The sequence below is a fragment of the Danio aesculapii genome, chromosome 19 (assembly GCF_903798145.1).
Source record: "Danio aesculapii chromosome 19, fDanAes4.1, whole genome shotgun sequence".
In the NCBI taxonomy this organism is placed as follows: Eukaryota; Metazoa; Chordata; class Actinopteri; order Cypriniformes; family Danionidae; genus Danio; species Danio aesculapii.
In genome coordinates, this window is record NC_079453.1 from 3,492,545 (window position 1) to 3,511,665 (window position 19,121).

Below are 19,121 nucleotides of genomic sequence, written 5' to 3' on the forward strand. Positions count from 1 at the left end.
TATTTATTTTTTTGTTTGTTTGTTATGTTCCTAGTAATGTACTTTTATATCAACACTAACACTATAAGTATTGGATTGTTGTATATGCCGTAATGGTTTGTACTTGAATGTATTATATTAATAAATAAAAAAAATAATAATAAAAATCATCACCTTAACAAACATGGCTTCAACGGACCAGCACGTAAGTAATCATTTCATTTATTATGAAAATTATTGCCTTTGTTAGAAAAGGTAGTTATTAGAAACTTTATTAACAGTCGACCTGTTTACTGACACATTGTCTTGTTAAATCAACTAATCTACTTAATCTTTAATTTATATTTAATTTACACAAAGCAACTTTGTAGTCAAAGTATCAATACTTCATCAATATATGCAATTGCACCATTGAAGGTAGTAAAACTACATTATTCACAAACTAGTGTATACTTTATATTTGGTATTCTGCTCAAATAAAGTATATAGCATTGCACACTGTATTTTTTCTTTCACATTTAAGTTTTCATTATATAAATTTTGTTTAGAGGGAGCACTGCAAAAAATGCTTTTCTTGTTTAGATTTTGTCTTGTTTCTAGTATAAATATCTAAAATCTCTCATATCAAGAAGAATTTTCTTGACGAGCAAAACATATTGTCTTGTTTTGAGAAATAATATGCCAATGTGAGTTTTTCCTTAAAGCAAGCAAAATAATCTGCCAATAGGGTAAGCAAATTAATCTTGTTTTTTCTTTTGACGTAAGATTATTTTGCTTACCCCATTGGCAAAAACTCAATTAATATTGACATATTATTTCTCAAAACAAGACAATATGTTTTGCTCGTCAAGAAAATTCTCCTTGAATGTGAAAGAAAAAATACAGTGTGCAATGCTATATACTTTATTTGAGCAGAATACCAAATATAAAGTATACACTAGTTTGTGAATAATGTAGTTTTACTACCTTCAATGGTGCAATTGCATATATTGATGAAGTATTGATACTTTGACTACAAAGTAAGCATAATAAAAATTTTAATTTGCTTTGTGTAAATTAAATATAAATTAAAGATTAAGTAGATTAGTTGATTTAACAAGACAATGTGTCAGTAAACAGGGCGCCTGTTAATAAAGTTTCTAATAACTACCTTTTCTAACAAAGGCAATAATTTTCCTAATAAATGAAATGATTACTTACGTGCTGGTCCGTTGAAGCCATGTTTGTTAAGGTGATGATAAGATCACGTGAATTATGGTTCGTCGTTTAATCGGCGTCCAATCCCGGCTAACTTCCGGAAAGGTAGAGTAGCCAATAGCGCTAGAGATAACAAGTGAACCAAGTCCCGCCCCAGGACTGACAAAATTCCAAAATGTTTCGCGCGAGCAGAGAGAAGAACCAGCGAGCGAGCGGAGAGAACTGATCGCGCGCGCGCGCTGTAGGCATGACCTCGCTCGCGAGAGCGTACATCGTGCGCACAGATGATGAGGTGCGCGCGCGGGACTTGTTTTCTTCGCGCTGGATCCGTTGAGCGCGCGCGTGAAGATCCCCTGTGCGCTCGCGAGCTGTAGTTTTCTCGCGTGTAGATCTGTAATCTGCTCACGGTTCACTTCTCCTCGCGCGCAAACATCACCGCTGCGCTCGATTAATATTGGCATTGATTTGCCGCCATATGCAACCATGATATTATTTGGGGGCTATAATATTTTTAAAAATGCATACAAATACTTAAAATTCCACATATTATGTAGTATACTATTTTTGCAATTCGCAAGCCCTTTCAAACTTACAAAACTAACCAAAATAGGACAATATTTGTGATAACTATCTAAATAAAGAAAAGTGATACAAACACTGGATCTCATTCACTAATAATTATGTACGTTTTTCATATTCATGCATACATTTGAACTTTCCACCTAATTCACAACACATGCATACACACGACTTTGTCCTTAAACTCGTTCTTCTGTTAGTGAATTTGGAGTGTTCGACTCTCAGCTTCAATATGCATTAGTATAGTAATTTGCATAATACACACAAAGTGTGTAAATCACATTGTAAATAACATCTCTAATTACATGTAGGGTTCTTTATACACGTTTATAAAGTCCAGGGCATACAGTGCATGATTATTGTGTATATGTGTGATATGTATTAATTTTTTTTACACATTTAGAATAAATTTCAGCTCGAAAGTTGTGATGAATCATGATTTATTTGTGAAAATGTCATTTCATGCATAAATTAGTTCATACGCACGGTTAGAGACCCATTGTATTTTCCCAATAAAATCTCAATTACAGATTGTAATTGCTAAATATATTTAGAATAAAAAATACATATACATTTTATGATATGATACTAATATTGTATTTTACAACGTAAAAATGATTAAATAATAAAGGAAAAACTACATTTTTTTTCACTTAATGGGATAGTTCACCCAAAAATGAAATTTTGCTCACCATTTACTCACCTTGAAGTGGTTTCCACACCTATGAGTTATGACTAGGGCCAGACGTTTTTTTGCCATTTCTGCTGAGAATTTTGGTAAAAATATATATCATAACTAAAACCTTATTATGTGAAATAAAAAGTATTATCTTTTTAACTTTTATTTAATGTTTAAAATGCAAATCCAATTAGATTCACTTTATTTGGTAAACAAAGCAAGTCTCTCATATAATATCTCTATTAAAAGACAGAAAATATTACTGTACAAACTGCACTGTACATAAATCAGATGAACATTTTCATATTACACATTAGAATAAATTTCAGCCCGAAAGTTGTGATGAATCATGATTTATTTGTGAAAATGTCATTTCATGCATAAATTAGTTCATACGCACGGTTAGAGACCCATTGTATTTTCCCAATAAAATCTCATCTACTGTATTTATCTAGCTACAGATTGTAATTGCTAAATATATTTAGAATAAAAAATACATATACATTTTATGATATGATACTAATATTGTATTTTACAACATAAAATGGTTAAATAATAAAGGAAAAACCACATTTTTTTCACTTAATGGGATAGTTCACCCAAAAATGAAACTTTGCTCACCATTTACTCCCCTTGAAGTGGTTTCCACACCTATGAGTTATGACTAGGGCCAGACGGAATCTGCGGACGTTTTTTGACATTTCTGCTGAGAATTTTGGTAAAGATCTGCGGAATTATTTTGGGAGTATCATAACTAAAACCTTATTATGTGAAATAAAAAGTATTATCTTTTATTAACTTATTTAATGTTTAAAATGCAAATCCAATTAGATTCACTTTATTTGGTAAAAGCAAGTCTCTCATATAATATCTCTATTAAAAGACAGAAAATATTCCTGTACAAACTGCACTGTACATAAATCAGATCAACATTTTCATATTAGTCAATAATATTACTGTAATTAATTTAAAAATGGAATAAATATAGATTTACACACATTTACTCAAGTAAATAAACAGAATTAATGTTGGGCTAAAATTCTGCGGGAATCAGCGGAAAATCTGCAGAATTCTGCGCACGCAGATTCCATGTGGGCCTAGTGATAACTTTATTTATATAGTTGAACAATAAAAGGAGATATTTTGAAGAAAGCTGAAAACCTGTAACCATTTACTTCCATAGTATTTGTTTTTCTTCCAATGAAAGTCAATGGTTACAGGTTTTCAAGACTTGTCCAAACATCTACTTTTGTGTTTAACAGAAAAAAAAAAACTCAAAGATACTGAAAGGTTGAGAAAATAAAGTTTTAATTTATGGGTGAACCATCCCTTTAATCATGACTTATATTAATCAATAATTGAATTTAAATTTTCCAAATATTACATTGATAAATTGATTATTTAATATCAGCATGTTTATATCCTCCCTGTAAGCATGTTCTATATACAGTATAGCTGAAATAAATTAAGTATTTTTAATAACAATATATTATTTCCTTAAATAAATGCACTGAACGTCAATAAATATTAAAGGTGTACATAAAAGCCGGGTCTTAACATATATAAAAAGGAAGTGGAGTTCGTGATGAGGTAATGTTCGCCGCTTTACGACGCCTCTGCTCGAACACCTCACCCATGAAACGCATTTTTTACAGGACAACATCAAAAGCAGCAGGTCTGCTGTTCACAGAGCTGCCCCTCCATTTCACAGGCTTCACAGGCCACAGGGTGAACGCGACCCCCCAGATGTGCACCAGGGACACTCATAAAGGGGCCTGAGAGAGCTAGAATTAGGCCACACTGAGAGCCGCAAAAACCTAAACTCACTAAATGCCTGCAAACAATGTTGTGTGTCTCCCTTAAAGCAGCAGTTGTTAGCAATGTTGTCTGAATTGTGAATGTTGAAAAGTACAGGTAGGTTTTAATCCATTATGTCATTCTGGAAAGTCTTCAGAGGTAATAGTTTTCATTTCCAGCATAATAATGATCCGCTAATTGCAGTGAAATTTTATTTGGAGAAAGAAGACATTCATGAAATGGCCTCCACAGAGTCCAGACCTGAATATTATAGAGGCTGTATGAGATCACCAAGACAGAAAAAGACAGAGATCACACTCTAAAGCCTAAAGAAGAGCTAAAAGAAGTCTGATATTAAACAGCACATCATTTCATAACATGTCAGGACAATTAGAACGAAACAGTGCCAAGGAAAGCCACAGTAAACTTTAGCTTGAAGAGGAAATGTTGTGCTGTTGTTGTTTTCTTGTACATATTTCCTATATTTTCTGGTTGTTTTTAATAAAAAGTCTGACTGATTATATATTGTGCAAAAGTCTTAGGCCAACCAAGCTGGTATAGTGCACAAGATCTTTGCAAAGTACTGTACATATCGCAATGACATGCAATAAATGAGTGATTTAATACAAAAGTAGGTTTGTGTGTCTGCTATTAGCAATTAGGGATGCACCGATCCCGATACTTGGATAGGATATCGGTTCGATACTGCATATTTTTGCTGGATCGGGTATCGGCCAGCAGGTACCAATCCAATCTTGGGCGTGCGCTATATTCTGTGTAATTTAGGCTATAAGTCAACAAAAGAAAGCCATGAAGGTAGCCTATTACAAGGCACTGAAAAGTTGTCATGTAGGCCTACTATTTCCCAAATATTCTGTAGGCATTCTATAGTTTAACGTGAAGATGAATATTCACGCGCTTCAGATCATGTACACTTCAGCGCTTCCCTCCGCTGCGCCTGTCAATCATTCTTCATTTATACTGCGTGTCGCGTTCATGACAACACGAGAAACTTTCTCCAAGACTATTTGTTCCTGTTAGATTAAATAATTAGTGTAGAAAGGCATTTGAGCAATTCCATGCAAATGTCAACCTTGCCAAGTTTTCACCAAAATACAGAAAAAAGTTTTTTGTGTTAGCAAGTATTTTACAGTACTTTAGAAATACTCAAAATAGTATCTGTCAATGTTTTCAAACAATTATATTTGATTTACCAAAGTTGCACAAGTGGCAATTTCACATCCGTCACATCCATAACGAAGAGACGTCACATCCATAACGACACTTTTTTTTCTCATAAAGGCAAAAATATTAGATTAAAAAAAAAACAATCATTTTTGATCTATAGAGACCCAACTTGTACCCTTTTGATTAGCATTATTTCTTTTGGGTTGTGCAGTTTAATCCACAGAATTTCTACAAAGTATGTTGTGTCCTGTAAACTCGCAAACTGTGTCACATCCATAACACATGCTTATTTTCCTCATTTAAAGTACAGAACATGTTTCCAGATTAATATTTTTCTGCCCCCATAACTCTGTGGCCAGTTGTTCTCGTAAATATAAACAGATTATTCAATATAATGTTAATGTATACTTTGTGAATTTATGTTTGGAGTTTTTACTGCAAATGTCACATTCATAACACTGGAATTGCTTATTTAGTTTTGAATTAAATGGGTTCATTTTGACCCGTAACATGGAGTTTATTGCTGTTCCTAAATCATGTTGCGCTGTGTCTGTTAGATCAGCAGATCGCATTCGCAACACTGAAGTAGAGAGGGTTGTTACCTGCTCTTCACACACAAAGTAGGCCTACCTGAAACTTTAAATTAGAAAAGGCTCAATAATAGCCTATATTGGACTGATCCTCAACGCACTGATTTCTTCCCTTTGTGCTGCTCGGTTTTGAAAGTGTCCGCAGATACCGGAGGGCTAGATTGTGTTGTCTGTCACATAATGTAGGCCATAGGTCTGTTATTTTTACTAAAGAAGATATATTATTTGATCACCAGAACTATAGAAACTGTATTATGCTTAAAAAAAAAAAACAGCACATTATCAGCATCGGATCTGTATCGGTCGATACTCAGAATTTTGGTATTGGGATCGGATCCAAAAACAATGGTATCGCTGCATCCCTATTAGCAATACCGAAAATGTTGGATTGCATACAAATGTCAATAAATATATGTAAACATGTACATACACACACTTTGAATGACTTGAAATATTGCAAACAAGTCATTGGTGCTACACCTACAGCACTTTATTTAAAGTAACACCATATTTTCTTGAGCAGGAGCGAGTCTGGTGTCTGTCAGCATTCAGACGGTATTTTCTGAGAGCTCCAGCGGTGAATGATTGAATGCATTTGATCATTAAGTGGACGACTCAAGCAGGTGGCCTGCTTTAGAAAAGGACGCGGCACTCCGTTGGGTTCCTCGAGTTCACAGGCCAAAGTGGCATCGGCACATCAAGACATGCGTGGTGGCAGATGCATGACAGGATAATCCATCAAAACAGGCCAAAAACCCCAACAATAACAGAAAAAGCACCAGAGATCTCCGTAATGTTCTCGCTCAGAGCTACGGGTGAAAATAAAGTTGGTGGAGCTGTCAGAAGAGCTGCGGGAAAATCCAAAGGTCTGTCTTTCAGGAGAGCGGCTCATATTTTCCGCTCCTCCACACGCCTGACCTTTGCCTCACGGTGGCGGAATTCCTTGGCTGCAGGAAAATCCTTGGAATTGCAGCACAAAGTTGTGACTTCATCGTTCGTATCGAGGTCAAATCATGAGATCGAACTAATACGGCAAAACAAACACCACTCGAAATGATTCAGCAAGTGAAGTTTGTTTAACTAAAGGGGAATGTGTATTTGAATTGTCTTCAGTTTACCTCATGCAGGGGTAAACCGGAGCAGATGCGCTTCCTCAAAAGCCATCGTATATTTTCCGAGGCTTTGTGGTTTGAGATGGTGTGATAGTGCATAAATGTGGAGTGGAAGGAATGGAAATGAAGCTGAGGTTTTGTGTTGATAGGCGAATTAAAAAGACAAGGTAGGCTTGGGAAGAAATAGGATGGCGGGCAGCAATTCAATGCATCTAGATTTGCAGACGTGGTCAAGATGAACTGCTGAAGGTCAAGCAGAGCATGGGAGATTTAGGTGATGAAATGTGGTTGTTAATATATTTCAGAAACTGCTGATGTATTAGGAGTTTCATGCACAACCAACTCCAGGGTTTACAGAGAATGGTCCAAAGGATAAGATAGTAAGTGTTTGTTTTGTGGGTAAAAGTGCCTTGTTGATGCCAGAGGAGAATCACCAGACCGGTTTGAGCTGATAGAAAGACAACAGTAACTCAAATAACCACTAAAGGTCAACCACGACACAAAATCAATACACAGAAAACCAAATTTAAAGCAGGGGACAGAAAGGTGCCAGCCAACCAAGGCTACAATTCACACCAACTCACCAAAAATGGACTACAGAAGACTGAAAAATTTTGCCTGGTCTGACGACTCTCGATATTTGCTCCCACATTCACATGCAAGAGTCAAGATTTGGTGTAAAAAACACAAAACCATTGATCCATCCATTGTTATATCAACAGTTAAAGTTGCTGGTGGTGCAACAGTGTGTGTAATATTTTCTTGACACATTTTGGACCTCTTGGCGTCATCAGATTATCATTTCAACACCCCAGCCTACTTGAATATTGTTGCTGTCCAAACCCAACCTTTATGACCGCAGCAAACCAATGTGGTTTTTCTTCCAAAAGGAAAGCACACCAATGTCCAAAGCTCAAATAATCCCAAATAGACTGGTTTCTTAAACGTGATTGAGTTCCCTAAACCCAAATGTCCTCCACATTGACCAGATCCCAATCCAAAAGGCACTGGTGGGACTTTTTAGAGATCAAAATCTCTTAGACCAAACTATAGAGCAAAATCTCAATGTTTACAAGACCTTAATATCTGTATCCGACTAAGAAGACAGCGAGTATGTTTACATAGAGACCAATACTCCTATTTTAATACAATTAAGACAATGGGCAACTTTTGATTACCTTAATCCGACTAAAGTCATAATCGAACTAAACAGAAATCGTATTAAGACATGGAGTATTCCAATTTTAGTGGCATTATTGACGTGCATTACAGACATGTAAACACCGCAATCAAACTATTATCGTCCTGTAGGACTTTAAGGCGCAATTTGCGACAGGATAGTCTATACACTCGTGGCTGTATGACAAAATACGCTACCCCTAAAGAGTCAGTAAAGGATCACAGACACTTGCATCGCAAATCGCAAAGTTTTTTTCTATCCAGTCGGCAAGTGCGGTATCAAATTCTATCAAAACAACACTCTTCCACCAGTCCTTCGTACTCGCATCCAATACCTCAGTTTGTCACGGGGCATGAATGAAAGTGAAACCGCCGAACTCCATTTCAAAAATTCAAAATGAAACACCTGAAATTATATGAAACTATGGAGGAAACATTGGATAGAGCTGTGATGCAATAACGTCAATCGAGACATGTGCTATAACATGAAAAGGGATCATTCAAAAGACACTCATGTAAACACCTTAATCATATTATTGTCTTATTTAGATTAAGGCAAATAATTAGATCAGTGATGTCCATGTAAACATAAACTAAAGTGGCAGGTGTGTCTACAAACACTTTATCCAAATATGGACGCTGCTTCACTTTTACTGGCACATTCCAGACGGAGTCCTAAATTTGGCCAGTCTGACAGGGCATTACATCATGAGGGAACCCACCGCTATGAACAAAAATGACTCACAGTCACTTTCTTAAATGCTGACAACAACCTGAAGCCGTCTAGACAGAAGGAAAGAGCAGACGGCCTTCATTGCTACCAAATGCATCAAAGTGGCCATTTCCAAATCCAAGCCGTGGGGAATTGCCTCCTGACACAAAACAGACATCGGCAAACTCCAACGGGAGCGAAACACACAGTGCTAATGACACGGGACGCGCCGTCTTCCCGCAGAAATGGAAATTATACGCTTGCTGAAAGCGCGACGTCATCGAATCGGCCAGCGCTGCCAAAGTGAGTCAAGTTTGGTGTTTGAAGTGGAGCAGAATGGGCTCATGGGAGAAAGTTGCATCCTCCCAGTGTCAGTAAGAGTGATTCAGGTCAGGCTTGCGTGTGTGAGTCAGGATGAGCCGTAATCCGTCGGTGCAGAATCACAGCGTTCACTCATTCATTTTTCTTCTCCTACTTGACTCTTCTTTCCGTATTTCTCCTTTCGCTAAAAGCCAGAACGCGAACCGTCCCTCCAGCGTGCTGTCACTCGGGAGCACTGAATGGAAGTTGTTTTTGGAGAGGGAACCGCATGCCTGGAAGTGAAGCATTCCCGCTCGGCTGCCTGACCCAATCCTGGAAGCGGCAGGGAAAATATATATATACGGATTCTCAAAAAGCGCCTGCTTTCAATCGTAATACTGTGTCACACTCTGTGCCCGAAAACATCTGCGGCTCATCTTTCATGCAACTGTTTGGAGTCAGTCTGGCGGGCAGAGGAATCGCAGGTTATTGTCCATGTTTCAGTCTGCTTATATTTGACTTTTAGGTTGCACGTACACTGTTTGAGTTTGAGCAAACTTGGATTTAATGTATGGTCAATTTAAGTAATCGTTCACACACCAGAAAATGTCAGATGATCATTTTTTAAATAGAGTCACATGCAGATTTTTTTTGACAAGGTGCTCATAAGTTGCTTGGCTCTGCTTGTAATAACTTAAACATGGTATAACCAAAACCTAATACTAGTAACAAGTATTAGTAAGTTTTCCGAAATAAATATATAAAGTCAGTCGATCGAAAATAAGAAAATAAAAAAAAAGTTAAATTATTACCTTAAAAAAAATGCATGAAAGCAATAAAGTTAATTAAATAATTTAAAATTAAATTGCAACTGAGAATAATAAACTAATCAAATGAATAAACTAATAAATATAAAATTATGAAATACAAATATTATAAAAGCGTTATAGAAAAAATGTAAAAACATTGAGAATAACAGAATTTGAAATAATTAATAGATTAATGAAATCAAACACATTTATAAAAATAGATAAATGGATAAGGATTAATAAAATACTGAAACAAAATAAAAGTGTGAAAGTATACACTGAATTAAGTTAGTTATTTTAAAATGACAATTTCATTGCATTTGAGCAAAATAAATCAATAAAATAAAATATAAAAAAACAGCAAACAAGAACCGAAGAAATGAATAATAAAAATAGAACAAATGATTGAAGCAGATTTACAAATGAAAAGAAATAAAAATAATAGGAATAGTGAGTGAATGAATGAATTACCATGACTGAATGACTATGACTGACTGAATGACTGAATGAATAATGACTGAATGAACGAACAGCTGACTGAATAAATGACTGAACAAATAAAAGACTGAAAGAATGAGTGGCTGACTGACTGAATAAACGAATGACTGAAATGAATAAATGAATGAATAAATGAACAGCTGACTGACTGAAATGAATGAGTGAATGAATAAATGAAAGACTGGATTAATAAATGACTGAAATGAATGAATAAATGAATGACTGAACGGCTGACTGACTGAATGAATAAATGACTGAAGGAAAAAAATGAATTAATGAACGAATAAATGACTGAAATGACTGAATGAATAAATGACTGAATGAACGGCTGACTGACTGAATGGATGACAATGAATAAATGACACAATGAAGAAATGACTGAATGATAAAATGAATGACTACATGATTTTGTTAATAAATGACTGAACAACTTAATGTCTGAATGACTGAGTGAATGTGACTGGATGAACGACTGAATGAATGAGTGAATGAATAAATGTCTGAACGAATGAATGGCTGAATGAATAAATGAATGAACAAATGAATGCATGACTGACTGAATCAACTGGATGAATGAATGAATGAATGAATAAATGAATGGCTGAATGAATAAAGGACCTGCTGAATGAATGGCTGAATGAACGGCTGAATGAATAAATGAATGACTGTTCAGCCCTTCATTCAGTCATTTTTTCATAAAATAATAAATGACTGACTGATTGAATCACTGAATGAATAAATGAATAAGTGTCTGAACCAATAAATGAACTACTGAATGAATAAATGTCTGAATGAATGACTGACTGATTGAATCACTGAATGAATCAATCAATGACTGAATGAATAAATGTCTGAACGAATAAATGACTGAATGAACAAATGTTTGAATGAATGAATGGCTGAACTAAATAAATTAACGAATGACTGAGTGAATGAATGACCGGATAAATGGCTGAATGAATAAATGTCTAAATGAATGAATGGCTAAACGAACAAATGACTGAATGAATGAATGAATGAATAACTGAGCCGAATCAATTTCTCATATTAGTAACCATCACATCATATAAGCCTATGCTTATTCCCTTGGCACAGCACAAGCATCTCCACAGCAAGTTCAACACTCAACCACACAGCTCGAGACCAGTCCATCTGTTTACCTTCACAAACACTCCTTCACAACTCAGATCATCCGACAAGCAGAAAATCCAAAGACAAGACGCCAAACAAACTGATACAGTGGCAGTGAAAGTACAAACACACACACTTATTAAAAACAGAGATAGGAGATCCAGACTCTGATAATGCCTTAAACAGCTGAAGGATGTGGCGATGGACAGAAGGGTTTGCGGTCAGAGTTTCTGGTCCCCACACAAGCAGAAAGAGTCCATTAAGGAAGTGTGTTTGATATTGCAGACGTTTATGGTTGTGTCTGGTTGACTGGACTGATCTGACACCTGTACGTCTCCACCAAAAACACGTCTGGTTGAGGATGGCAGTGGACGTCCAGTTGGATGATGAGCTCTCACTGACCACCAAGACTAACAGACACCACCATCAAAAACATGGAGAGGGCGACAGGCAGCCACAAAGGCAGTGCTACTGTGATCGAGGCTTTAGGCGTGTAGAAAGCATCCCAATGAAGGCTGGATTATACTTCTGCGTCGAGTGATTGTCATGAGAAATGGGACTAAGATATGGGAAATAAGCACTATGACACGTTATCATATGTCATCACGATCTCTTGCTTCATATGAGATCGACGATTGCGACTGTTGTAGTTATTCCAGATGCATTATTTTTTTGGTATTTATCAGCAGGAAATCCCTTAAGGCAGCGATATCATGTTATCATAACGATATAATGTGGCAATAAGATCATAACTGTACCGCGCATTTACACTGTGGCCATATTCATCAATGTAAACACACGAAAACAACATTAACATTACAGCAGACACTGTTAAAAGCTCATTCCCAGCCACTAGTCTTTTCTGACAGGTTATTCGAGTGTCAGACGTAAAAGTATGTTGTGGGACTACTATACAAGAATTATTATTAGGGATTTAGCGTTGCTTTTTTAGCGTTTTTTTTTTTTTTCAAGCATGACGATAAAACATGAACCCAGTTATGAATGTATTAAAACATATGCTTGTTTGTTGTAAAAAAAAAATAAATAAATAAATAAAATCGGAATAACGACAATCCAAAAAATAAAAAAGTAAAATTATTAACTTAACCCTTTAACTACTGCAGCAAGAACAATTTTTGGATTGCATTTTTTAACTCCTAAATGTCGCTAGTTAAGACACTCAGTGCATTTTTTTTCAACACATCTCATAATTTCAACCTCAACCAAATGGTTGAGATGTCGGTTTATGGTAAAAGTATCAGAATTAATACATATACTATAAAAAAATCTGAAAACATGAAGTGTAAAACCAATTTATATATATATATATATATATATATATATATATATATATATATATATATATATATATATATATATATATATATATATTCATTCAAAATGAAACATTCTTGAATACTAAATCATCTTTATTTTTTTTAAGTATGCCATAAAATATTTCAGATTCTCATTTAACATGTTTTCTTATCAAGTGTAGTAGTGCAACAGCATTATGTTTTGATTTTTTTGTAAACCAACAATGCTGTGTGTGTCAACCATCATTTAAAACAGTCATTCTTTAAATTGCTTTAAGAGCCATTATTTAAAACACGGTCAACTGTTTGGTAGTGAGCAGTCAAAGAATTTAAAAAAAAATGCATGAAAGCAATAAAGTAAATTAAATAATTTGAAAATAAACTGCAACTGAGTAGCTAAAAGAATAAACTAATCAAATCAATAAACTAAAAAAAGGATCAAATTATGAAATAATGACTATACAAGAATTATCATTAGGGATTATAGATAGCGAAATGCAGCAGTTTTTTTTGTTGTTGTTTTTTTAAAGCATGAGAGTAAAACACGAACGCTGTTATGAATGTATTAAATCATGTGCTTGTTTGTTATAAAATTCATAATGATGACACAAAATAATAATTTGTGCATCTCCTGACTTCCGTGTGCAGCCATGCTGCCGTTATAGATGGTGTATTCTGGAAAATTTTCGTACACTTTGGTTTCGAGTGTGGTCGAGATTTTTCGATTTTAACTCACTGACAGGTTTTAAGAAATCACCAACATATGCCTGAAATCAAAGGCAAATCGATGCTCATTCACGTGAGTAACAATCACAGTGTCAACTATCAGAGACCGATCTGAGAGAATCTGCATTGAGTTGCAAGATATTTGGTACGCAAAACATCTGGAGCTGTCTGCGATTCAAACTCACGCTGTGTGAAATGCGTTATGATTGAAAATAACGTCGTCGATCACCTACAGCCAATGACAGAGTAGCATGGGTACCTGCAGGCCAGCGGGAGGTTGAGGGAGAAGTTAAAAAGGCTCATTATTGGTCTATTTAGACTCAAGAAATCAAGGAAAAACTAGTGAAAACTTGAAGAGCGCCCGTGTCTGTTTGACGTGTCACCACAAAGGGCCGAAAAAGAAAAAAGTTGAGGAGAAATTGCTGATTCCCTTCAAAAGCCAGGTGAGCAAAATAAGTACTCTTTTACCCCACTAAAGGCTTCTTTCTCATTATATATTTAATAACAAAACACATACTACATGACCGCACGTTGTTTTCATGTCACTTCTCGCATGTTTGGTTGTGAGACGCAGTTTGGACAAAGTTGTCGGCGACTCTCCTATTGTAAAGTCCTGCAGTTTGAGTGTCGCCGATCCATCTTGCAGTGTAAACACCGCATCGACAGAATGCTGCCCCAGATAGTCATGCAGTGTGCAAACATCTGTGACAGTACTACTTTAAAAATCCTGCAGTCTGAACTCGACATTAGCCTTACGCCTTCAAGCAAAAGAGAATTGGGACACCCCTAACCCTTCACGTGAACGTGCAAGGGAAAGGGCTAGAATTGGGATTGGACCTAAATCATCCTTGAAGAAGAAAGATCACTTGAGTGACTGAATGTGGTGTTTTCCTAAAGTATAGTAGAGTTGGAGAAAATCACTGTATTTCTGTTTTCTACCTATGCAGATCAGCTTTGCTGGAGAAACACCTGCAGGTTTCAGTGGTCTGCATTGAGCAGGGATGACGAACCCTCTCAAACCTGCTGCATTCATAACACCAATCCATCTGAAAGTTCTCCAGGGGCAATTTACAAAAATCAAGCCTGAAATTGAAAAACGCTGCCATTTCATTTTCAATAACGCGCTCCGCTGCATTAAGCCACTTGATTTATGAATTCTCCCTGGCACAGTATTTTCCAGCAGCAGTGCTGATTTGACGGAGAGCAGTTAACGTGAGACGATGGGACGGGCATCGGGACGGAGAACTGCTTAAAAACTGGGATTTATGGAAGCGGTTCCTCGGTTTACCCACTCGGCACGGGCCAGTGAGCGACAAGCCATTCGCAGACGTCTCCTCCCCGCAAATACAGGTTTGCATTTCCCTCTAATGGGATCATTTATAATCCCAGTAAACTCAAGCTCCGCCGTGGACCGCTGCCACCTCCACACTTTCCATGAGCTCCATCCAAACAGGCCCATGCGTGTGCGGCAGGAATGCGTGCAGACGTGTTAGCGTACCGCATCCCTGTGCGCGCGAATGCGGCCGAGCGGCAGCTGCGCGCGGCCCATTAGGATGCCGCTGACATCCACCGCTAACAGCTCGCTGGAAAAAATCTAAATTGGAAAATGGTCATGGAATAATACCCAAACCCAAGCATCCTGCCGGAGCAAGAGGAGAAATAGGAGCTCTCCAAAACGCAGCACTTTTCACATTTGCTGCTCACTTCATTTTGAGTTGTAAAAAAAAAAGCTTATTAAATTGTCAATAAAAGCAAACAGCCTCAGAATGACGACAGAAAAAGATGTGGAACTAGTGACAGATTCAGAATGATAAAATAATGGACAAAAGTTTACTCTTTAAAATAATTAGTGCAGAGTTAGAATAAGGGTTATTAGAATCCAAAATATACTATTTAATCAATTATATTTATATTTTACATGTATTCGATACACTTTGTTTCGGTTTCTACATATAGCTCTTTTATATTTTAATACTTTGTCCATTTTTACAGCTACATACTCTATATCAAAAGTCTTTAATATTTTTAATTTGCTTTTATTTACTATTGCATTTATATTTCTCCAACATTTCGATTCTTGTTGTTATTACTCCAAGATCACAAGTGGTTGTGTAAGCATTTCACTGCATATCTTACTGTGTATGATTCTGTATGTGACAAATTCATTCATTCATTCATTTTCCTTTTGGCGTAGTCCCTTTATTCATCAGGGGTCGCCACAGTAGAACGAACCACCAACTATTCCAGCATATGTTTTACACAGTGGATGCACTTCCAGCTCTACCCATACACACTCATTCACACACATACATTACGGCCAATTTAGTTTATGCAATTCTACATGTGACAGGTATAATTAGAAAATGTTATGCTAATAACTTTTGGAAATTACCACAAATATCACTTTGTAAGATTAACTTTACCAAATTTCACTGTAATATTCTCAAACTCCAATGGTGATCTGAATACTGCTGCTATTAATTAGATATTACTATTAAATTATTTTAATGAATAAATATTTAAATATCTCCTAAATGTAATGCAATTAATTGTTTTGCAACCACTCTGACACTCTTAACCATCTAATTCATTCCTAATGCATGAAATCAAGACTTATCTTGAATTATGTCTAACAAAATAAACTTTTTTTTACTTATAAATGGGGAAAAATAAAAGATTTAAAACCGTTTCTCAATGACTTCATATTTACAACCATAATTAATGCAGTTTTTTTATATACAGGATTTTTAAAAGACACTAAAGATGACAAGTCACAACCCAAACCCACAAATGAACACAATGTAATCTACTGCAGATCTCAACAAAAAAAGCAGTTTAGTTCAGGTACTTTGAGTCTGTAAATCCAACAAGAACTAGAACTTTTTCATTGTTTTTAATAAATATTTATCATCCGAAAGTACCAAATGTGTGTGTAATTTATAAAGCACAGCACATAAAATCAATATTTAAAGCAAACTTCACTTTAGTATGATAAAAGTAGTCACTGGGTAAAACATTCAGCTCTTTTATTACCAGTATAACATCATTATAGGTCATTTATTTTGGTGAATTTGAACAAAACTGATTTATTAAACAGATATTTTTATCAAAATAATATTTTAGTCACCGAACAGGTTTAGAAATTGGATTTTGCTCTTTTTAAAACTTCTATTTAACATTTTTCAATAACATATACATTTTGGTGTACTAATTTTGGACTGTTATCATAAGTTATTTTGTTAGATCAGCTCCAGATTTAACTTCAGTACTGACTAATCTAATGTATATGCAGAGATACAATATCATAAAGCTTCCTGTTGAATATATTAATTTAAATGAGAGATTTGTGATGGATGTACTCATATGTTGAGCACTGTGTTTCATAAATTCCCTATATATACTTTTTTTGACCAATATCTCAGTCAAAATTAGCTGCAATCGACCTTCTAATCAATTCCCAATGCAATTATTATTATTAATGCAATGCAATATATAATTATTATTATTTAAATAGCCTTGCGTCCCCAAAAATAACTTTTCATGGTCTTACTGTAACCATCTGACCAGGCCTTCCAAAAAAACAATAAAAATAATATAATAATAATAATAATATAAATAAAAAAGTACAAGAAAACAAACTACAACAGGTCATACCTACAGTAAAAAGTGAAGTAGTCCAGAAACTTGGAGTCACAAAAATACACACGTGTAGATGGACTGTTCTCAATTAGGTCTTCCGGCCTTCATATTACAATGGAAGAAACCAAGTCAGAGTCTCTGTAGTTTGGGCCTGTTTATATGCTTTACGCACTGTAAATGCACCCGGGAGAAAACACGTCATAAAAACGAACAGGGCAGGAGCGCTTTAACAACGGAAAAGTCTCGATTTCGACATGAGAACAAAGGCAGCTGCTGGTCTAATTGCTTTTATTTGTTCTCTCCGCATAAACCACGCCTTCTCTTTTGAATAAATTAACTCATTGACCCTCAGCAGCTCCAAAAGTCAGATCGTGTCTGGCTTTGATTAAGCGGCTTAAAAGTGATGCAGGGATCTTTCTCTACTGAATATGACAAACGCAACTACTTTTATGGTAAATATTGACCTGTAAAAGTACAATTAAGTCTATTAAAAAGTGCCATGAAAAACAAAGGACTAAATGTAATCAGAAAAAAATAAATAATAATAATAATTTCTCAGTGTAAAATTGCATGGATATTAAAGGCAAAATTATTAGCCATCTTTTGAAATAATTTTGATATTTCCCAAACAGCTGTTTAACAGAGTATAGAAATGTCCACAGTATTTAATATTATATATTTTCTCTTCTAAAGAAAGCCTTATTTCTTTTCATTTGGCAGGAATTAAAAGTAAAAAAACAAAACAAATGTAGACTTTATTAGGTATCCCTGTCCAACCGCTCATTAACGCACATTTCTAATCAGCCAAACACATGGCAGCAACTCAATGCATTAGACATGGTCAAGACGATCTGCTGAACGTGGCATGGTTGTTTGTGCCAGATGGGCTGGTCTGAGTATTTCAGAAACTGCTGATCTACTGGGATTTTCATGCACAACCATCTCTAGGGTTTACAGAGAATGCTCTGAAAAACAGAAAATATCCAGTGAGTGTCAGTTCTGTGGGTGCAAATGCCTTGTTGATGCCAGAGGTCAGAGGAGAATGGCCAGACTGGTTCCAGCTGATAGAAGGGCAACAGTAACTCAAATAAGCACTCGTTACAACCGAGGTCTGCAGAAGAGCATCTCTGAACACACAACACGTCCAACCTTGAGGCGGATGGGCTACAGCAGCAGAAGACCACACCGGGTGCCGCTCCTGTCAGCTAAGAACAAGAAACCGAGGCTACAATTCACACAGGCTCACCAAAACTGGACAATAGAAGATTGGAGAAACGTTGCCTGGTCTGATGAGTCTCCATTTCTGCTGCCACATTCGGATGGTCGGGTCAGAATTTGATGTCAACAACATGAAAGCATGGATCCATTCTGCTTTGTTTCAACAGTTCAGGCTGGTGGTGGTGGTGTAATGGTGTGGGGGATATTTTCTTGGCACACTTTGGGTCCATTAGTACCAATTGAGCATCGTGTCAACACCACAGCCTACCTGAATATTGTTGTTGACCATGTCCATCCCTTTATGACCACAGTGTACCCATCTTCTGATGGCTACTTCCAGCAGGATAACGCACCATGTCAAAAAGCGCATCTCAGACTGGTTTCTTGAACATGACAATGAGTTCACTGTACTCAAATGGCCTCCACAGTCACCAGAACTCAATCCAATAGAGCACCTTTGGTATGTGGTAGA

General features: G+C 36.1%; 1 protein-coding gene across 1 annotated transcript in view; it reads right to left on the minus strand.

Annotated features, from left to right (window-relative positions):
- Positions 1-19,121, minus strand: part of bop1 (BOP1 ribosomal biogenesis factor) — a 133,657-nt gene that overhangs the window by 50,177 nt on the left and 64,359 nt on the right. The gene's annotated exons all lie outside the window — the stretch shown is intronic.